General features: G+C 36.7%; 1 long non-coding RNA gene across 1 annotated transcript in view; it reads left to right on the top strand.

The window, feature by feature from the left end:
- The first annotated feature begins 577 nt into the window (after window positions 1-577).
- The window catches only part of LOC140505340 (uncharacterized), a 37,043-nt gene continuing 13,947 nt past the window's right edge, over window positions 578-23,673 (top strand). Inside the window, exons 1-2 of the long non-coding RNA XR_011967456.1 lie at window positions 578-796; window positions 4,056-4,114. This is a non-coding gene — a long non-coding RNA (uncharacterized lncRNA). The remainder of the gene's footprint in view (window positions 797-4,055; window positions 4,115-23,673) is intronic.

Raw genomic sequence — 23,673 nt, 5'->3', positions numbered from 1 at the left:
TTAACATCATTCCCAGTAAGCCTAATTGGACTATCCTCTAGGATATAATGTAAGTTTTAGTTAAATGCTTTGCTGAAATTCAGGCATGTTTTGCTTATGGTATTTCCCTGATCTATAGAAGGAAGAAAGGAAGGAAGCAAGCAAGGGGAAAAGAGAGAAAGAGAGAGAGAAAAAGAAAGGAAGGAAGAAAAAAGAAGGTTATTTTGGCATGACCAGAACCTCTTGATAAAGCTGCAATGACTTTTCTGTATCAATGAATATTTTGTCTGAATGCTCACAAAATATCTCTTTATAAATCTCTCTATATTTTTGCCAAAAGTTGAAGTCAAGTTCAATAGCTTATTTTTAAGACTTTATGTTGTTGTTTCTTTTGAAAATTGATGTATTTGTCTAGCCTTATGGCACCTCTTCTATTCATGACAAATTTTCAAAGGTCACTATAGTAACTCAGCAACCATATCTGTCAGTTCATTGAATCTGGGCTGAATAGTTCACAATGCCTCCCCACTGAGGCTCTAAAGGGATTGGTTTCCTGGGTCACTTGTGTCATAAGCAGTTTGACATCTGTCTTCTAGTAGATTGGTACTGGGTTGCTTAGGTTCTTCATCTTGCTGAGCAAAAATACTATCCCAAAACCATTTCTAGCCACCCAGAATCTTTCAGAGCTAACATTTGAAGTATCCAGTTGAAAGGTCAACCTCAAGGAACAGAAACCAGTGATTTCATGGGAAGCTATAGGATTTTCTTGGCATTGGGTCTGGTGGCTTCATAAGAATCCCTTTGCTTGCAAAACCAGGTAGGTTGGTCTAGGTATGGCCCTCTCTTTTGATTGTGCCCAGAGTCTAGGTGATGGGTATGAATCAGAGTTGAAACATTCTAGATTTATAAGTAAATTATTATTCTGCACTGGCCACTTGGACTTCCTGATACGCCACTTTGTGTACATATAATGAGTTGATCAATATGATATCATAGAATTTTAGTGTTGGAAAGAACATCAAAGGCCACCTAGTCCAAACACACTTGCATTAGCTTCACAATATGCCTAACAAATAGCCATTTAATCTCCAGTGGAAGATCATATATGACTGGGAATTTCTTCCTGAGGTAGCTAACTCCAGTTTTGACAGTTCTAATTATTAGGAAATTTTTCCTTGTATTGAGCCAAAATATGCTTCCCTATATTTTTTATTCATTTTGTCCAAGTTCTGCCCTATTGGCCCAAGATGACCAAGTTTAATCCGTCTTTCACATTAGGAAGCATAGGTACCTGTTTCCATTAATAAACTTGTCTTTCATCTCAATTGTAACTGACCACATTAAAGGTGACATGCATTTATTCAAGAGTCATTTATTAAGAGCTTACTATGAACCAGGTACTGTGCCAGATGCAAAGGATATAAAGACAAAACAGTCCTCGCCCTCAAGGAGCCCAAATTCTGTCACAGAAGCACAGAATTTTAGAGTTAAAGAGATTCCCAACAGCTGTCTTAGTCCAATCCAGATCCCAAAGGAATCTTCATTATAACATATCCAGCAAGTAGTCATCCATATATTGGATTTATATTCCTCTTTGTTCTGACATCTCTTTAGTAATACTTTCATTTCCTACTTCCAAGGGCTGTGAAGGGAGCATTCCCTAAGCTTTTAAACATTACAAAAATATCAGATATTATTTCAAGGAACTCCAGATGATTGTACCTGCTTCTCTAAGCATATCTCATTAAAAAAAATACTTAACAAAGTGTCTGTGTATGATTCTCAGTGCTGCTTTGCAGTACCAATCACCAAACTGTTATGAAACCTCTTGGGTAAGAACTATTAACCAAATGTTAATCATATTCTTCTAGGGAAAAGTAGCAGGGATCAAGGTCAGGGGGTGCTATGTTCAACAAGACTTCCTAAGCAATTGGGGGACAAGCTGGAGAAAGTTCAGTAAAGAAAGAAGAATCCAGACTGTAGTAGTAAGAGAACACTCCCCTGCTACAGTGGTTTCTAACTATGGTGACATTTTTCAGGGAAAGGACAAAAGGCATATGCTTTCATTCTCTTAACCCATCTCCCAGAAAGAAATGGAACAAGAGAGTTCACCAATGAATAGAATGTGGACCATAATGGAGCACAGATCCTATCTTATTGTTGTGTAGACAGACAACTAGTTCTGCTTTGTTAATTATTCCTCTCTAACTTTTAGAAAACTACTGGCACAGGTCTTAATAATAAACCTTCCCTCATATCATACAAACATGTGACTATAAAGTATCCCTTTTCCAACAAAAAGAAAACAGCAAATCTGAGACCTCAATGTGAGCTTTGTTTGGTGCTCTTTAAGTTCAATCATATGCAAATATATGAAGGGACTATGAGTTCATCACCTTGGGGAACTCACAGTTGGAAAACGTGTATGATTTAGTCAGGCACATAAAGGTTAAGTGACTTGCCTAGGGATTACACAGTTAGCAACTGTGAGACACAGAAGATGAACCCCAGTCTTTTGGACTCTAAACCCAGTTCTCTAACCACCACTGACTCTATAAGTTCAGTCATATCCCAAATAAATTTGCTGAATATAATGACATTTTGTCATTAATACATCACAACTAAGCCACACCTGAAAGTCAAGAATTATTCTCTATTTCAGCCAGTTGTCCATTTTAGACATCATTCTTGTGGAACTGACTGCCCTCAGTAATATTATTGCACCTACCACCATATTTTTTTTCTGGAACCAATTAAGGATATTTTGTGGGATATGTCTACATTAATCTTCTGCCAGCCACTTGGCAACAATTGGAAGTTAGCTGTACAATACAAGTTTCTGACTTTTCTAAATTAATTGAATGTCTTCTCTTTAAATCCCATGAGCCAGTTTATCTATGAGGAAATTTGTACTTGGACACCTCCCTGGCTTATAAAAATGACCTTGGAAGAAGTTCTTAATGCTTCTGAACTGAAAACTTTTAGATGCCTTATTTCCTTAATGTGCCCTCATCTTAGGGAGACACATTTCCATCCTGCAAAGGCAAGTACTCGAGCAGTCTGGTCAGTGGTGAAGCCAAATGAACAATTCTTTTTCCTTCTTTTCTGCCCTCCTTTCTGATGCAATCCATTAGGAATGACTTATCTTAAGACTGTTCATAAACCAGGAGCAATAGAATTACTGAACCAAAATTATTTGATTATAAAAAATAAAATGGATTGGCAATTCTTGTCGACAATTGTATGAGCCAGCTAACTGATGATTGAGTGGTATAATTAAAAAATATGGAAATAGCATGACAAGTTATTCCACAATTCAGCAGCATGAGAAATGGAACTGCTGATAATGTGAGGTCTAGAAATTAAAAGCAATTCAACTGTGCTAAGATATAGCAATGATATTCTCAATAAACTGAAAGCTAATTGTAAGTGAAAGTTGAATAGCTAAATGTATACCAGTACCCTGGGTTTGTCCATCATCTTGCTCCCCAAAAGCTCATACAGTGATTATTGAGAAATAGTGTATCATGGTTGGCAGGACAATAAATTTACAATCAGAGGATCCGGGTTCAAATCCTGCCTTGAATATTAATGAGTTATATAATCTCAGGTAAACTCTCACAACCTCTCTGAGCTTCCATTTCTTCCTCTGTAAAATGGGTTGTTGTGAGGCTCAAATGAGATTATTTATGTAAAGAATTTGCAAAATTTCAATGTTATACATATATGTATAATATGTGTGTGTATGATTTTTATTGAACGAGTCTCTACAATATCACTACAGGCTTAGGTAGGGGACAGTTATTCCACTGCAGAACAAAGTGGACATAAGTTGAAGTCTGAGTAATATTTTGGGCGACAGCCCAGCAGGGCCAGAACATGAAATCCCACCCAGTATATATCCCACTAGAACAGGGTTCTTAACCTACGTTTTTGTCAACAACCTGTTGGCAATGTGGTGAAGCCTATAGCCCCTTTCTCAGAACAATATTTTTAAATGCATAAAATAAAATACTTAGCATTACAAAGGAAACCAATTATATTTAAATACAGTTACCTTTTATTTAATTTTTTAGGTCTCAGATTAAGAACCCCTCCACTACACTATGCTGTTGACAAAAAAGACCTATTTAAGGTAAGATGTCAGGAAGACCTTTCTGTTTTGCATAGACTATTTCTGTACCTCTACCAAAACAGGCCAGATTTATGTACCTATATATAGCTGATGGACTTGGTATGTTTGACAGCACTGTCCCTTTAAAATGATGAGGAAGGGTGGAGGGGTGGGGGATCATCTTTTAACAACTGTTCAGCTATATCAGTTTTACTTAGTTGGTCATTTTAGTGTCTCCCATTAGGGAGAGAAGCAGACTGTGATACCTTTGATTGCAATGCTAAATACTAAAAGCAACCATAATTAATATTAGTCCTTGCAACCTGACATCCACTAAATCCTCATAAATAAGACTCCTAAGCAAAATGAGGAGAGAAGGAAAGAGAGAGAAGAAGGGAGGAAGGGAGAGAGAAAGGGAAGAGAGGAGAAGGAAGAGGAGGAAGAGAGAGAGAGAGAGAGAGAGAGAAAGAGTCCTGAGTGTCTGAACTCCAAACATCCCAGAGAATACAGGATTGCCAAGGCTATCTAGTTTATCACTATATTTAGAATGGTATTTTCTCTGTAATGCACCCAATATTCAATTCTCTAAACTCAGTCTCAAAGTTCACTAAGGAACATCCAGCTCTTTTCCCAAGGCAGCCCATATCATGTGGAGATAGCCATAACTGATAAGAAGTTTTTTCTCTTATGTTGAGCTCAGGATCAAGAGAGGACTTATGTAAGAGCTGGCTCTGAAACTGTGCTTTGAAGTAAAGTAGGGATTCTTAAAGGTAGAAGTGATAGGAAATGAATTCCAAAATTGGAGAGTTATATAAAGACAATGAGGTCCTTTCCAAGTTTGAGACTGTGATTCTGTGAAAATATTTTGAGGAGGGAGAGAAGGTTAAACACAGATTTATGAAAAGGCATTGAGGAAGGAGATAGAATATTATATATATATATGAAATAACAAGTAAGACAGTTTGCAGGTAAAGGAGATGGTATGAAGGTAATATCAAATAAGCCTGGAAAGATAGATGAGAGCCATATTATATGAGACTTTAAATATGAGGCTGAGGAATTTGCATTTTAGCCTAGAGACGATGGGGAGCCATTGTTGATTTTTTAGAAGAGTGACATAACAAGGTTTGTGTTTTAAGATGGTCAGTTTGGATAACTGAGTCAAGTGACCAAGAAGATAGAGGGCTAGACATTTTCTCCAATTGTTAAGACTTCTCAAACTTCTCCAAAATAGGAACAATTTTTAAGATATAAAGCAATTTCAGGCATCTCAACGGACTAGGACAGTGGTATAAATAGAAATTTAAATAGAAATGGCAATTACTAAACTATGGATTCCTACAGGACATATAATGTCTTAGAAAATCACTTATTAATTATCTGTGTTTTAGTATAGTTTTATTTATTTTGTTAAATATTCCCCAATTACATTTTAATCTAATTCTTGTCACATTCAAAAATATTTGGACCATGTGTGGCCCACAGGCCATGTATTTGACACCTCAAGTTTAGACACAAAGAACCCTAACAAGTTACCAATTCATTGAACAGTAGAGCAGTCTAATTAATTCCCTACCCCCTAAATTGCTCATTCAGTTCTCCTCTCCAAAGACCCACCAGATGGACAGAGTTGTACAAATTGACCTATGCACTTGCAACAGAACATAACTCAATGATTCCTGCCTCCCAGGGCCAAGGAAAACCCAGCACCATAAGCATATTCTGGCTAGGACACAACATGGCAGTGCTCTGTACTGCAGCAAAGCTGAGTTAATGTATTGAGAAACAGAAGAAATTGGGCAGGGATGTATTGGAGCCGGCTGAAACTGGCTAAAGAGGACCTAGAGTAAATTATCAGTGTATTTACACCTTGGAAATCAGCAAATGCAAGTATAAGAGCTTGATTTATTGTTTTGCTGATTTCTAGACATAAGAAAGTGTTGAAGAATGTAGTAACACATATTAAACTTAAAGTGCGTTGTAATCTTTTTTCTAGAGAGTTGATTATTAAACATTTATCAGCATACCCCTGAAACTTGAGCAGAACACATATGTGTAGGTCTGTGACACTTGGTTAAGCTTAAGAAAAAGAGTCTGTCATCCATCTGAAGCCAGTTTTGACCCTGAAAATTTCATTTAGATCAGAGATTTAGGCTGGAGAAATGTGTAGTATCGCACAGCATAGAAGGAAGCTAAGAGGGTTTTAAGGTTTAGTCTGTAGGGAAACCATAATTAAAGGTAAGGGAGTCAGACAGTGAGCAATACAGGAAAGTAAGGGGGAAAGACTGAAATTACCAAAGATTTCAGGAGGAAGAAAACTCAAAGACCTTGATATTAAGTGAATTATTGTTGGTGTTTGTCCTTTGCTATCAAAGAGGACCATGACATCAGGAAGGTGATTTCATGACTTACAGGTGAATTGGATTTTAAGTGAGCTAGGGTTGTATGAACCAGACTTACCCTCTCCTCTGTAGATATTTGGGTCCAATGGCAAGTTATAGATCAGAATGACTGGAGATGAATCCAGATGCAGTGGGAGACATTGCTTTTTTTAAGGTTAAGTCTTTCCCAGGTCTCAGTTTGTCTCAGGCAACATTCATTCAGTGATTAAGGCTAGGTAAGAAAGCTAGTAAAAAAAAAAAAAAATTAGTCTGGAAAGGGAAGACTCTCAGGGTTTCTGCTCAAAACAGCAACAATTGCTATTTATTCTCACTCTGACCATCAGAGCCCAAACAATGATCAAATGAGTTTTTGGCTGGGACCTATTGGCCAGTCATTGAGAGCCAGAATGATTTGGGTTTAGGAAGGGAAGGGAAAGGAAGGGAAGGGAAGGGAAGGGAAGGGAAGGGAAGGGAAGGGAAGGGAAGGGAAGGGAAGGGAAGGGAAGGGAAGGGAAGGGAAAGGAAGGGAAGGGAAGGGAAGGGAAGGGAAGGGAAGGGAAGGGAAGGGAAGGGAAGGGAAGGGAAGGGAAGGGAAGGACAGGACAGGACAGGACCCATAGGTATAAAAATATTTATAGCAGCCCTCTTTATGGTGGCAAAGAATTGGACACTGAGAGGATGTCCATCAATTGGGGAATGGTTGAACAAGTTGTGGTATGTGATTGTGGTACAATACTATTGTGGTATAAGAAATGATGAGCAAGTTGTCAGAAAAACCTGGAAAGACTTACATGAACTGATGCAAAGTAAAGTGAACAGAACCAGGAGAACATTGTACACAGTAACAAAAATATTGCATGATGGTCAGCTGTGGATGATTTAGTTATTCTGAGCATTACAATGATCCAAGATAATTCCAAAGTACTTATGAGGAAAAATGCTAACCACTCCAGAGAAAGAACTGATGAAATCTGAATGAATATTGAAAAATACTTTTTTTACTTTTTTTTCTTCTTTTTTTTAAATCTGTATTTTTCTTTGCAACATAGCTAATATGGAAATATGCTTTGCATGACTTCACATGTATAATCTATATCAAATTGCTTGCCTTATCATGGTGGGGGAGGAGATGGAGAGAGAAAGAGATTTTGGGTTAAAAAGGAAATGTTAAAATTCATTTTTGATGTAATGAGAAGATATATTAAAATTCTCACTTTAAAAAAGCAACTATTAAAGCTTTTCTCAAAAGAAAATCAGAAACTTACAAGACTGCAAGTCATTCCCCAATTGATGGATGGTCAAGGGATATGAACAGGCAGTTTTCAGAGGAAGAAATTAAAGCTATCCATAGTCATATGAAAAAATACTATAAATCACTATTTATTAGAGAGACGCAGATCAAAACAACTCTGAGATACCACCTCACACATATCAGATTGGCTAAACATGACAAAACAGGAAAATGATCAATATTGGAGAAGATATGTTCGTTGTTGGTGGAGCTGTGAGCTGATCCAACCTTTCTGGAGAGCAATTTGGAACTATATCCAAAGGGATACAAAAATGTGCATACCCTTTGACCCAGTAATTTCATTTCTAGGACTGTATCCCAAAGAGATCATAAAAAGGGGAAAAGGTCCCACATGAACAAAAATATTTATAGTAGCTCTTTGTGGTGGTCAAGAACTGGAAATTGAAGGGATTCTCATCAACTGGGGTATAGCTGAATAAGTTGTGGTATGTGAATGTAATGGAATACTATTGTGCTATAAGAAATGACTTCAGAAAAACCTGGAAAGACTTGTATGAACTGATGCTGAGTGAAATGAGCAGAACCAGGAGAACATTGTACACAGTTACAGCAACAGTGTGCAATGACTGATTTTGATAGACTTAGCCCTTCTCAGCAATGCAAGGACCTAAAACACTTCCAAAGGACTCATGATGGAAAATGCCATCCACATCCAGAGAAGGAACTATGGAGTCTGAATGGAGAGGGAAGCAGACTATTTTCTTTTTTGTTTCATTTTGTTTTTTCTCAAGGTTTCTCCTATTCATTATAATTCTTCTATGTAGCATGACTAATGTGAAAATGTGTATAATAGGAAGGTATGTGTAGCACCTCTATCAGATTGCATGCCATTGGGGAGGGAGGTGAGAGGGAGGGGGAGAAAATTTAAAGCTTATAGAAGTGAATGTTGAAAACTTAAAATAAATGAATTAACTAATAAAAAAATCACACTTGAAAAAATTATGTGTTTCTTAAACACTCCAAGATAACAGAAATACAAGAAGGGTAAATAAATGCAGCAACCAAGGACAACAACAAAATAACAACAGAGAGACCAAACCATTAAGACATTTCTTTCAAAATAAAAAGGCAAATACAAGTAATGGTGGAGAAAGAGGCCTAAAACGTTATGAACTAAACCTCACCACCCCACTTACAGGGCAATCAAATGTTTTTGTGGGAGTGACTAAGCTACAGAAGGAGAGGTCATATAAAAGGAGAGAGGGGAATCAAAGAAAGAGGGGAATATGCAAGGTATCTTGATCAAGTCAAATGTTATCACTGATGGGAATATAACTCCTGTTTTGTCTTAGGAATAAGAGATCCTATAGGAGAATGAATGGGGAAGCAAAAAAGAGGGATTAAAATAAGCAGGAAAAGACGTCATTAATGTATATCAGTTCAAATATTTTAAACAAAACCCAGTCAAATAGACTATAATGATTTTTCAAGGGAATAATTCATCATCATCAAATTGGATTTATGGGATTCAAGGATGGTTCAACATTTGAAAAGCAATCAATATACTTAATCATATTAAAAGCAAAACTATCCAAAACCACATGATTGTCTCAATAAATGAAGAAAGATATTGATGGAGTACATGACTCATTTATGCTAAAAATTCTAAAACATATAGGCATAGAACAACAAAAAGTATCTATCGATATCTATATCTAAAAAGTATCTATGAGATGGGATCGTCATACACAATGGGGATACACTAGAATCTTTTCCAGCAAATTCAGGAATAAAAGAAGAATGTCCACTCTTTGAACTGTTATTTCATATAAATCTGGAAATGCTAGAAGTATAAATAAGACAAGGATAACAAATTAAAGGCATAAACATAAGTAAAGAAGGGATAATACTATCCCTAGTTACCAATAAATGATGTACTAAACAAATCCTTGGAAATCAGAACAGATTCTTAGACAATAGTATTAGCAAAACTGCAGGCTACAGAACAAATTCTCAAAAAACCAACAGCATTTTATATAATAATGATAAAACCCAAGAAGTAATAGTACAAAGGCAAATCCCATTCCAAATAAATACAAAGCGTATAAAAATTTGCCAAAGTACACAAAAGACTTGCATAGATGCTATTATAAACTGCGACTTGAAGAAAGAACAACTTAAATACTATAACTGAAGAAATGTTCAGTACTCAGGACTGGACTGTGCCAAAATAATGAAAATAATAATGCCAAAGTTACACTTTTAATAATATGTCAATCAAGTTATCTAAGAGATGTTTTACATAAAAATAAAATATCAAATTTCATTTGGAAAAAAGAAAAACAAAAAATCTAGACTCTCAAAGGAAATTATGAAAAGAGATAAGCATGAAGGAAGAATATATTTCCTGACCTTAAACTATATAATAAAGCCGTGGTTATCAAAACAATTTGATATTAGTTTAAAAAGATAGAGAGGTAGATCAATGGGACCAAATAGACAAAGGTGAATGAAAAACAATGGAACTCAAAAAAACAGTCTTTGATAAATAGAAAAATATGATACTCAGAAAAGAGCTCCTCATTTTAAAATGCTGCTGGGAAAACTGAGAAGCAATCTGGCAGAAATTAGTTTTAGCCCAACACCTTACAACATATTCCATAATACATTTGAAAAGAATATGTGACTTTTATATTAAAGATTGTGCTATTAAAGAAAAATTAGAGGAGAAATAGATCGTAAATCTCTCACAGCTATGGGAAACCAAAGTACAAGGACAGATACAAAAGATGAAATAGATAACCTTGATCACATGAAACCGAAAAGCTTCTGCAAAAACAAAATTAATGCACCTATAATAAGAAGGAAAGAGATCAAATGGGGGAAAATCTTTGTATCAGATTTCTCTGATCAAGGTTCAGTAACCAAGACATATGAATAATTAATAGGTACAACAGATGATAGATAGATAGATAGACAGACAGATAAATCTCAAAACTAGTAACTACCATATGAAATAATGCTCCAGATCACCAATAATAGGAGAAGTACACAACAAAACAACTCTGAGGTTTCACCTCTTAGACTACAAATTGGCAATGATAATAGCATTTATATAGTCAGGCACTTATATAGTCAGGTACCATACTAATTTGATCATCAAAACAACCCTGGGATATAGGGGTTATTCTTATCAATATTTTACAAATGAGGAAACTGAGGCAGAGCTTAAATTGCTTGCTTAGGGTCACACATCTAGTAAGTGTCTGAGGTCAGTTTTGAACACAGGCTTTCCTAACTCCAGTTTCAGTATTCTATTCAATTATTCCACAAACTGCTAAAAGATAGGAATACTCAGTGCTGGCATAGTTAGAGGATATAGATGCCCATGCATTGTTAATGAAGCAATCAGGACAAACATTATAGAAAGCAGTTTGGAATTATGCAAATAAATTGACTAACATGTCCATATCCTTTGACCCAGAGATTCCACTACTAGGCTTCACTCCAAATAAGCCACTGATAAGAAGAAAGTCCCCACATACACCAATTTATTTATAGCAGCACTTGTTCGTGATAGCAAAGAATTGGAACCAAAATAAATATCTATTTACTTAGGAATGGCATGATAAATCATGGTACATAATTGTAATGGAATATTACTATACTGTAAGCAATGATGAATATAATGCATATAGAGAAGTACGGAGAGTTCTATATGAACTGATGGAGAGTGTAGTAAGCAAACCAAAGGAAAAAAAATATGTATAATGCTTACAGCTAGGTAAATTAAAAGAACAACAATGGAAAAAAATCAAGTCTGTTCAAAATTATAAATAATCAGTATGGCACAAAAAGGGACATAAGAGAAAACATGCCCCTTCCATCCTTTTCTAGAGGTGAAAGTTCATAAGTGTTTTATACTGCACGTATTTTCAGAATTTTTCAACATATTAATCAGTTTTACTGATTTTTGTTCTTTTTCTTTCTTAAACTTTGAAAATACCATTTATTATATAAGGGTTAGTTCTCTGGGAGGCAGAGGGGGAGTAATACCAAAGGAAATTGTAGCAATGTTTTAAAAAACAAGCACAAAAGACATCAATAAAAACCTTTTTTTTTTTAATCACTTCAATAGCTACATGGAGGGAGGGCTTGGGAGCAGAGAGACCAGTTACAAGGATAACACAATATTCCAGGACTGAGTTAATGAAGACCTTAACTAGAGGAAAGGCTCTATGAGTGTTGAGAAAGGAATGAATGTGAAAGATGTTTTGGAGGTAGAATTAACAAGACTAAGCAGTTGATTAAATTTAGGATCTATGGAAAAGAGAAGAGTCATGACCTAAAGTTCTTAACATGGATGACTTATCTGGCCAAGTGTGTGAACCCCTGTACAAAGTTTTAAGTACAAAGTCCATTCATTAATACTACCTTTTATTGCTATTCGATTCCCATTATCTTCCTCTCTCTTTTGAAGTCCCTATTTAATTGAAGCAGTACCCAAAACACCACCTGTGCCCTCTCCCCTTCATTTTCCTGGCCAGGACATAATCCCCAGAGATGCTTTCCAATTTCCTTCTTTTTTAGTGAGTCTTGAATAAGCATTTAATTCAATTCAATAAACTTTTTAAAAAGTGTCAACTGTGTGCAGAACCCTAGATTAGGTGTTAGAGAAGATTCAAATTTAGATAAGACAACTGCCTTAGAACACAGTATTTTTCCAAAGAAATAAAAAGAAAAAGAAATCTGATTAAGAGAAGTAGTAATAGAAAATGGAGGAGGCAGGGGAAATCGTCCATATACATTAATCTATACCAACAGTAGGTAGGATACAGGAAAGAAAAGAGTAGTTAAGATACATAGTAACTTATAGAGACTATCATAGAAGAAATCCAGGTGTAACACCCGAGCCTCAGGTATCTTTATGTAAACATATGGAGCAGGGAAAAAAGTCAATTAGAGATCTTATTATAGGGAGATAAATTCTACTTCATAGGTGTCCTTGGATATTGTGGGATGTGACACCACTGAAAAAAATGTTCTACTTCTAATTCTCTACAAAGATGGAGCACCCTTCGTAGTTAGAAGGAAAGAAAAATATTAGAGAGTATATGAGAAAGAAAATTGTCTGATGTAGAATCAGCTGAGTTATTCATCTGAAAGGCAGAGGAATGCAGGGTGGGGAATGCAGTGTATGAAATGTCTCTCAGAGAGAAGAAAGGAGATGGTGGGGAGACACTGGGTCAGACAATTCTCAAAGCCATCACCAGGTGGTGCCATCATTACATTTTAGCTACTGTTGAAATGGGACTGAAAGTGAGGGAATTCAGTATGTCATAGTTAAATACTCTAATTGTAATAGTTGTGATACATCACAGTTCAGTGATAGGTCTATTAAATGCCCAAGGTCTTCAACAACCAGGTGTTCTTAACCCAAGGACTATCTATATGTTACAAAAAGGAGGGACTACTACATTTTCCTCTGTGAAATGGAAGTTAATTTTTAGCTATTAATTAATCTCTGTGATGGGTTTTGTTTTTCTTTCTTTGTAACCCTAGCACATAGCTGGGGGTCTGGCACATAATACACACTTAATAAAAGCCTGCTGACTTGACTTATTGGCATGATCATGGTGGCATTCTATTAAAGTGACACAACCAGGACTTAAAGCCACATCTTCTAAGTCCAAGTCTTTCTAAGTCTATGGTCTTTCCTCAAAATTTGGTATTGGATTAAATGAATACCTTGCTATGTATTATCTTAGTTAATTTACCTAGACCTCAACTTTCTGATGTATAAGAAAAATCAATCAACAAGTATTTATTAAGAATTTACTATGTGCCAGTCAATGTGCTAGACTTGGGAATATATAAAATAAAATAAAACTGCTGCTGCTGCTCACAAAGAGATTATATTTAATCATAAGAGAGGATGTCCATATATAAGCACATACAAAATCAATATAGAGTAATTTGGGCCAGGAAGATATTAGAGGCTAGAGGCATCAGGAAATGTTTCATATAAAAGGTGGTGCCTGAGCTGAGTTTTGAGGAAACAAGATATTTATTCTAAGAGGCCAAAGTAAGGACGGTTTTTCAGGAATGAGGGACAGAACTGTGCAAAGGCACAAAAATTGGAGATCGGTTGCTGTATGTGAAGGATAGAAATACAGTCAGCTTGCCTGGATTGCAGCATGTTGTGACTTATAAAAAGTTTGAGACATAATTTCTGTGGAATTTATCATTTTATTAGTTATGCTGGCATATGATTTAAAAAGAGGTCGGTGACACTCTTGAATGCCAAAGATGCCCTCATGAAATCTGCTCAAAGCTTATATGCCCTTGGAAGAGTGGTAGTTCCTAAAGGAGGCTAATTGACTCTAATTGGTTAACATGTAATGAGAAGAATGAAAATTACAATGAGAAATGAACCTATTCTAATTAGGGTGGGGTCTGAACAAAAGTGAAGGGAAATCTCATTATCGACAATGTCTTTCTTATGCTGGACTGGCCTTGTAGGGAATAAGTTTTCAGAAAGGAATAAATCCTTTTTCTCCCCAATATTAACAATTAGTTATTTAATAATCATTTCTCTCAATGTATAAAGGGGAATAATGCATAAAAAGGTTGAAAATGTAGGTTGGGGTCAATTTGTGAAGGAATTTAAAAGCCAAACAGGAGCTTCTATTTGATCCTGTAACAGACCACTGAGTTTACTGGGTCTAAGAGTGATAGTCAGACAAAATGCACTATAAGAAAATCGCTCTGGTAGCTATGTGAAAGGTGTCTTGAATGTAGACTTAAAGTAGGGAGACCAAATAGGAGGCTATTGAATTCATCCTGATTAGGGTAATTCTAGATAAGGGAATGACCTAGGGTAGTAGCAATGTAAGTGAAGAAGAGGGAATTTAGGTGAGAGATGTTGTTTGAAGGTAAAAATGACAAGATTTACCAACTGATGGGATAGGTGAGGTTATTGAAAAGATGGTAGTACTCTCAATATTAATAGGGAAGCTTGGAAGAAAGGTGGATTTAAGCAAAAAATACTAAATTCTGTTCGAGATTAAATTATAAGGTCCATTCTGGCTCAAAAGTAATTTGTAATCTTTGATCTACACCCAAGCTGAATTCAATTCTCTATTTAGTGCTTTCACAATTGCTGAAATGAATGTGAATATTAATGAAGGATTTAATTGAATTCCCTTTCAATTTAGTATCACAAGAAACTGGTAGAATCAGGACAGGAAAACCTCAAGTTTACTAGTATCTCAGATACTTGGATGGATATCAAGCTTCAAAATTACTCAAAAATGTATTTTGAGTTAATAATGGATTTGAAGAGGTATTAGGCTGACTACCAAACTGAAGGTCTACAGAGCTATTGTGCTGACCTCATTGTTGTATACCTGTGAAACCTGAACAGTATACCAGTGCCACGCTAGGAAACTGAATCACTTCCATTTGAATCGTCTTAGGAAAATTCTGAGAATCACCTGACAGGATAAGGTACTGGACACTGAGGTCCTTACTCGAACTAAACGGCCAAGCATTCAGACTCTGCTTCAGAAAGCACAACCCCTATGGGCTGGCCATGTTGTTTAAATGCAAAATGTATGCTTTCCAAAAAGACTATTTCATGAAGACCTCAGACAGTGCAAGTGTTCACACGGTGGTGAGAAGAAGTGATACAAGGACACTCTCAAGGTCCCTCTCAAGAACTTTGAAATTGATTGTGTGACATCTAACTGTCATCTATTAGCCTTATATAACTCACTTCACTGGCACAGGACCACTCAGCATGGCATGCCCACATCAGAGAGGGTGCTGTGCTCTATGAACAAAGCAGAATTGAAACAGTTCAAAGAAAACAACGCAGGATGTGCAGATTTACAGTATCCACCCTAAATGTTCACATGGACTATTTGTGCTGTACCTGTGGTACAGCATTCTAAGCTCATGCTGGTCTGATCAGCCACAGCTGGACACACTGAAACTTGACTTTAGCATAGTGATGTCATTTTGGTCCTTTTCAAGATTAAAGGACAACAAAACCAATCAACCAACCAACTCACAGTATCCTTTTTTATTTTATAGTATACTTAGTAGTATATCAAATCCCATTCCTAAATTATAAATTCCTTGAAAATAGCTGGAATGTCTCATTTATCTTTGTATGTCCCTTAAAGCTTACCCAGTATCTTTCAGGCATTCATTCATTTATTTGGTTCCATTGAGCCTTTATATATACTAAGCATGTTCCTGCCAAATACTGGAATCTATCCTGAGCCTGTTATTTCCATCTCTGAATAACCAAACTATTGGCTTACTCAATTAAGTTTTGAGCCCCGAGGCTGTGGTCCTTGGAGATCCAGTATGTAAGTTGGATCATCTAACTGTCGTCTATTACCCTTATCATATAACTCACCTTTCTCACAGAAGGTGTTAAATGTATGTGTGTTGAACAAATAACTCTGCATCTCATAATAAATGCCTAAGGGAAAGAGATTTCTTCAATCTTCTTAGAGAAACAAAGTAGACACCAATGATTACAGAAGGTTCCTTTAGCTAGAAACCTGAAGTGGGTATGTTATATTCAAGTTCTAAATTTTGTTTAATCAGACATGTAGGATGAAAAACAACTTGTGTTGGTCCATCTTAACCGCAGGGCTGTCCTACACCCTGTTTTTCTGTGTACATACCAGGCCTTTGGTCAGAGACCAAGGAAGGAGTAGCTTTTCCACCTTTTTGCTGTCTAGTTACCCATAGTGGCAAACTTATAGAAAAAATAGACTAGAGTCACCACAAGATGGGCAGAAATGGATGGATTGTAATTTGTGTGCCTGGGGGAAACATACAAATTTTAAGTATTTGACCTATACACTTTAATGAAATTCTTTGACTCTAACTTTTTCAGTTTGATTTTCTGTGGCATTGATATAGTAAATGGAGTGCTGGCTTATAAGGAAGACCTGAGTCTGAATCAAATACTCATTACCTGTGTGACCTTGGGCAAGTCACCCAAACTCTCTCAGCCCATATTCTTACTTCTATAATGGAAAAAATAATAGCACCCGTCTTATAAGATTGTTGTAAGAATCAAATTAGACAATATATATAATGACCTTTGCAAACTGTGTCTATGCAAATATTAATTTTCATCATTTTTATCATTTTAATGATTAAAATAATTTAAATAACTTACTAAGCTTCACAGGAAATCACCCTCCCCCACACACACATACACATAATGGAGCCCTATAGATAGTGTTCATGCTAACGCCTTCTTTGACCCAAACCTCCTATTCCCTTTGCATCTTCTACTAATAATTTGATCAAGTCTTCTAGATTTTTTAATTAAACTTATATGAATAATTTATACATTTAGGATGTTTTCTTCACTTTTTCAAAGATTTCAGATTTCTCAGTTTACTGAAATATTTTCCCCTTTCCTTTCTGCTTTTTCTAACATTTTGAGAGATGCTCATATTCACACCATTTTTTCATTTTAATTCCTGGTACGTTGATGGATCTTTGCCTACCCACAGTATGGATATTTTTCCAATAATTGCATTGCCCTCTTTCTCATCCTCGGTGCATAAATCCTCCAGAGAGAATCTCATACACTGGAGGTCTTCCTTTATTTTGGTATACCAATATATCGCTCAGGCTATCCACTTCTTATAGACATTCTTGTCAGCCCACCTCCTTTTCCAATAATACTTGCTTTTGATGACTTCTTCACCACTGTTAACTCAAGAAATCTTTGGTAACATTCTACCACCTAGTTAGAGCCATCAAGTTGCTTTCAATTGCATTTTGGGGTATTTGATATTTTACTTCCACTGAGATGACAGTATTTCATGACTTGTTATAATCAAGGGGAAAATATTTGTGTTAAAAAGATGATAATCTCCAAGGTTCCTTCCAGTACTAACTTCAATAATGGATGGTGATGGGAGAGGACAAAAGGGTACCTCCAGGAGAGATGGGTTTTTGTGACAGAAAGTATTTAGGGATCATTGAAAACTGCATGGTTTCCCAAATGTTATCTGGCTTAATTTCTTCCTTCTACTCAATTCTAGGCTCAGTCTAGTTTCCATCTTCAGTATCTACATAAGATATTCACATATCATTAGACTAATTTAATAGATTGCCCATCTAGGTATATTCCACAGTCTGGATAATGTACATTTTGTATCCATTTTGATTTTTAAATGTTAATAGTTAAGCAAATAGCTTTCTTATTGCTGTAGATTATACTGAAGAAGCTTCAGAGTATTTCTTGGTTTGATGTAAGTAGTATGTCACCTGAAAATAAGAATCTGAAGAACTCTGTTACCAATAGGGATTTTTCCTTAGTTTGGACTCTGCACAGTACTCTCACATGGTAGTGACAAATGTGAATATCCATAGGACTCAAAAAATCCCCAGAGACATTTTGAATCAGCATATATATATATATTTAATCAGTTTGACATGGTCTTATTTCCTTGGGGATAAAGGGAAAAATCCACAAAGCTACTTATAGACAATCATATCTTCTTTGACGCAACTGTTCCAGATCTGAAAAAAAAAGTTATTCTATTATTCTGAGAAGCCAAATCCTTTGTTAGGAAGGATAATTTTTAAGTCAAGATCTTAATTTCCAGGCCTCCATAATAGTCTCAAAATTATCTTTGGGAGCTAAAGACCCAGCCTTGCTTTCTAGAATAGGGTCAAACTTTTCCCCATGAGAATTTGCATAGAGTTGTTTTGATACTTTTAAATTAGGGAGCAAAAAAGTTAAAATGAATTAATCCATTTTGGGCAAAGGAAGATGGACATCTATTTTTTGCTTACTCTCAGTTCAGAAAATAGAATTGAAACTTCAGGTGATGAATAGGTAAATTTTAAGAAGCTAGAAGTAACTGCTTATATTTTAAGCAATGATTTATTAGTATTACACACTTAGCATTATATTTACTACAAAACGGATACTCTATTTAGTGTAATAGAAAAAAATATAAGACATGGTCATATGATCATATATTTAGAGATGAAAAGAAACTAATAGTTTTTACAGATGAGAAAAATGAGACCCCAAAGAGGTGAAATGACCTTGCCCAAGTTCACACAGGTAATAACTGAAGCTACACTTAGTAACTTCTCTTTTGAAGTTTATTAAATGCTTACCTGCTACTCAGTCAAAATCCTGATAACTGTTTCATACAGACTGCCAAAGCATTTTCCTTCTTTCCTCAGTGAATTCAGTGTCTAGCTCAGAGGCTTTCATCCCCAATGCCTGCCCTCATAATAGAAAACTTCAACATACATATTTACACTTTTTAAAACACTTTTACTTCACATTTCTTCAATTTATTAATTTCATATGACCTGCTTCACTCCACTTCAGTCATACATAAAGATGGTCATACATTTGATCTTGGCATCCCCCACAAATGTAGCACTTTCATGTTTATGAACCTTGAAATTCTCTTACTAGGTAACAAGCTTTTATCATTTCACTTCTCCCTCTATCTTATAACTTCATACCCTGGCTTTCCATCCTTCACCCCTCAGTTCTCTTTCAGGCCATCCCCTTCTATTACCGGCACTCTCCTTCCTTCACCATTTTAATTCCTTGATCAACCAGTTAAATTTTACACTGTCCTCTTCTGTTGAATCCCTTGTCGTCTTATTATATCTTCAGTTTTGCCTTTCAAAGTCTCAACCTTGGACAGGTAATTTCAAGTTTTCTTGTACTATCTCCCTTTACATCTAGATCACATATCCATTTTGATTCTATCTTGGTAAATGGTGTAGAATATTAGTCTATGCCCAATTTCTGCCAGACTACTTTTCAGCTTTCCCAACAATTTGTACCAAATAATGAATTCTTATCCCCAAAACTCAAGTCTTTACACTTCTCAAACACTGGGTAACTATAGTTGGTTGCTGCTGTGGTTTATGTCTACTCTGTTCCACTGATCTGCTTTTCTATTTCTTAACCAGTACCAGATAGTTTTGAGAATTACTACCTTATATTTTAAGATCTGGTACTGCTAAACCTCCTTCCTTTACATTTTTCCCATGAATTCCTTTGATATTTTTTACCTTTAGTTCTTCCAAATGAATTTTATTATTTTTTTCTAGCTCTGTAAAATAATTTTGGGGGTAATGTAATTGGGATGGCATTGAATATAGATTAATTTTAAGTAAAATTATTACCTTTATTATATTGGTCCTGCCTACCCATGAATAATTACTATTTCTCCATTTATTTAAATCTGATTTAATTTATATCCAAATTTTTTTTCATGGTTTGTGTTAGGGCCCAGCTCTGGACCGTGGCCTCCTGTATGGAAAGTTGAGACACCTGGAGGTGCTAACCTGCTTACGTGGCATGCTAGCTGGTCTAGTAAGCTAAGAGGTACTGGGAATGGCTCAGTAACAGGATAGGCTCCGCCTATGGGGAGGAACATGGGAGGAGCTCGGGTGCCTAAAGATATACTGGGGCATTGGGGGGATCCCAGGGAGAGTGATGTAGCCATTAAAGAGTGAACTGCTGCCAACTCGGGTGTTCTGTCTAGTTATTCCCCTCCCCCACAGGAGGGGCCAGAGAAGTCTGAGGACCAACAAAGACTTAGATCTTGAGGTAAGATTCCAAGCGAAGCCCAGGGAGGGAAAGTTAGTGTAGGGAGTCCGGGAGATTTAAATTAGTGAAGAAAGCCTGGGACATTTCAGGTTTGGTCCATATAGATCCTGGATTTCTTTTGGTAGATGTATTCCCAGATATTTTATACTGTCTAGAATTATTTTAAATGGGGTATCTCTAGCTATCTCTTCTTGTAGGATCCTGTTGGTAATATATAGCAAGGCTGATGATTTATGTGGGTTTTAATTGCCAAATCTAATGGCTTCTTCTCAATCCTCATCCTTTTTGACTTCTCTGCACATCTGACATTGTAGATCACCCTCTTTGATGCTCTCCTCTCTAGGTTTTCACAACACTATCCTCTTCTGGTTCTCCTGCTATCTTTCCTACTTCTCCTTCTTAGTTTCCTTTGCTATTTCATCATCCAGGTCACATCCACTAATTATGAATGTCCAACCTTTTCTTTTCTCCTCCTACACTATTTCAATTGGTGATTTCATTAGCTCCCATGGATCCAATTCTCATCTCCATGCTGACAATTCTCAGATCTCCACCTCCAACCCTAACTTCTCTACTGACTGCCAAATCTCACATTTCCAAATCCCTACTGAACATCTCTAACTGGATGTCTCATACATATGTTAGATTCAACATACTGCAGCACCAATGTTATTCACAGTGCCTACGGTGGCCTCGAATATTCCAGCACAATTCTGAATCAGGAAATACAGCAGACTCTCCACATGGAAGATAGGACCAAAACATTTATTCAGACACCAGAAAGCCAAATCCATCATAGTAACAAAAATCTATACACAATAACAATGCAGGGAACACCACTGTCCCCAAGCCTTCCCCTGCTGGGCTTCCCACAAACCAGCTTCCTTAAATAAAATCACAAACAAGCCCTTTCACTCACCCTAGCCAGCCGCCTGCAACCTTCCTGTCTCTGACTGCTCTCAGGACTAACTTCTTCTCTGCTCTGCTGTAGCCCCTCTTCCTGTTCCCCCATTCAGCAAACTCCTCCCACCTCAGGTTCCATGTGACTCAGGCTTCCATGTGACCCAGAGAGGTCACATGGGTCTATTAATAAATATGAAAGATCTCCCCATTTAAATTACCATTACACATACCCCAAATTGAACACATCTTCCCCCCCTAAGACTACTCTCTTCCTACCTTACCTGTTACTCTTTAGGGTTTCCAGTCACCCAGGCCTGAAATCTAGATGTCATCTTTAAATCCCTCACATTCTCATCTCCCCTATCTCATCTGTTGCCTATCTATTTTACCTTCATAAAATCTCGCCCATATGTTCCCTTCTCTACTCTGATACCACCACAGCCCTCATTTTGTCCAAACTGTTATAATAGCCTGCTGGTTCATCACTACAATCCATCCTCTGCTCAACTATCAAAGTGATCTTCCTAAAGCTCGGGTCTGACTAGGTCAGTCCCTAGCTCAATCACTCCAGTGGCTTCCTATCACATCCAGGATTAAATACAAAATCCTCAATTTAGTAGTTAAGTCCCTTCATTTCCTGCCCCACACAGCTTTCCAGTTTTCTTAAATTTCACTCCCTACCACATACTCTGTGATCCAGTAATACTGGCCTCCTTGTTATTCCTCACACAAAACTCTCCATGTATTAACTCTAGGCATTTTTTATATTTGTCTTTTAGGTCTGGAATTCCCTTTCTCCTCATTTTTACGTCCTGCTCAAATCCCACCCTCTACAATGCCCCTCAAGGCTAGTTGCTTCCCTCTCCTATTCACTGTGAATATATTTTGTTTGTATAGCTGGTTTCATTTTGTTTCTGCCCCTAAATTGGGGGCTCCTTGAGAGCAAGGGCTATCATTTGCCTTTCTTTGTATCCCAGCACTTAGCAATGCCTGAAACATTTAAAATTTATAAATGCTTGTTGACTTACTGTTGACTGACTAGATAGTTTGAGAGGAAGTGAATTCTAATATAAAAGAGATGAGCATGAGTATGGAATACCTAACTGACCTTGGGGAAGTCAGTTAACCTCTTGGGGCCTCAGTGTCTTCATCTGTAAAATAAAAAGCTCCAATTAGATGGCCTCTGAGGTCCTTTCCAGATCAAAACCCATGATCCTATGGCATATTTGAGGTATGAAGAAGAGATCAGTCTGGGATAAGCAGAAGAGTTTTGTCAGAGATTAACAGTAGCAAAATAAAATTGTGAAGAAACAAGGTTGGATCAGATCATGTAAGGCTTTGAAAGCTGGACAGAGGAACTTAGAGTATGCAAGAAATAACAAGTCATTACAGATGTGTAAGCAGAGGGCCACCACTACCTTATATCTGTATAGATATACTCCTAGACAAGTTCCCTACTGAACAAAGATACCTCAAAGGAACACCTTTTCTAATATTCATCTCCCAAGCCCTTCTACAATGAACCAACCAAGAAAGAAGCTCATCCTCTTTAATGCTTAGCTCTGAAGGCCACACACTGGTAATTGGCTATCAGATGCAACTGGCTTAGGTGTAAGTTATAACTCATTCCCTAAATATATAGCATTGCCTGCTACACACACACACACACACACACACACACACACACACACACACACACACACACACACACACACACACACACACACACACACACCATCTCTAGTTTCCCGTCCATTATAAAAACTCTGCCTTATGTGCCTCTTTTACATGAGATAATTTTCTCCATTCTTCTGGTACATCTCTCTTTCTTACCCTTCCATTCTCAGACTCACATTCACTCTCTTTGTCGAAGTAGATTCCTTGTAATTGTCCCAATAATGATAAAGTTACTTAGAAGTTGCACATATCACTTTCCCATATAGGAATATACACAGTTGCACTGTATTAAGGCTATTATGATTTCTTTCGTATTTACCTTTTTATGTTCCTCTTGAGTCTTGTATTTGAAAGTGAAATTTTCTGCAAAAAATTTTGCAAAAGCTCTGGTCTTTTTCAACAGGAATGCCTGAAAGTCCTCTTTCATTAAATGTGCATCTTTTCCCCTGAAAGATAATGCTCAGTAGGTTATTCTTGATTATAATCCTAGCTCCTTTGCCTTCCAGAATATTACATTCCAAGTCCTTTTCTCCCATAATGTGCTAGTTTCCAAGATGATGTGATCCAAGGAGAGCTCTGGTCACTGCACTCCTGGTCTGCACTGTGGTCCTGTGTAAGGGCCATTGCTCCTTCTCAATCTCAGACAGTAAGCATTCCTCTCCACTCTAGAATTGCAAGTCAGAATTGGGTAATGGGTGACAGAGCTGTCTGATGGTGCCTGGTTCTGCAC

Source organism: Notamacropus eugenii, chromosome 5, assembly GCF_028372415.1.
Source record: "Notamacropus eugenii isolate mMacEug1 chromosome 5, mMacEug1.pri_v2, whole genome shotgun sequence".
NCBI lineage: Eukaryota > Metazoa > Chordata > Mammalia > Diprotodontia > Macropodidae > Notamacropus > Notamacropus eugenii.
Note: the sequence above shows the minus strand (reverse complement) of the source record. Positions and strands in the feature narration are given on the sequence as shown.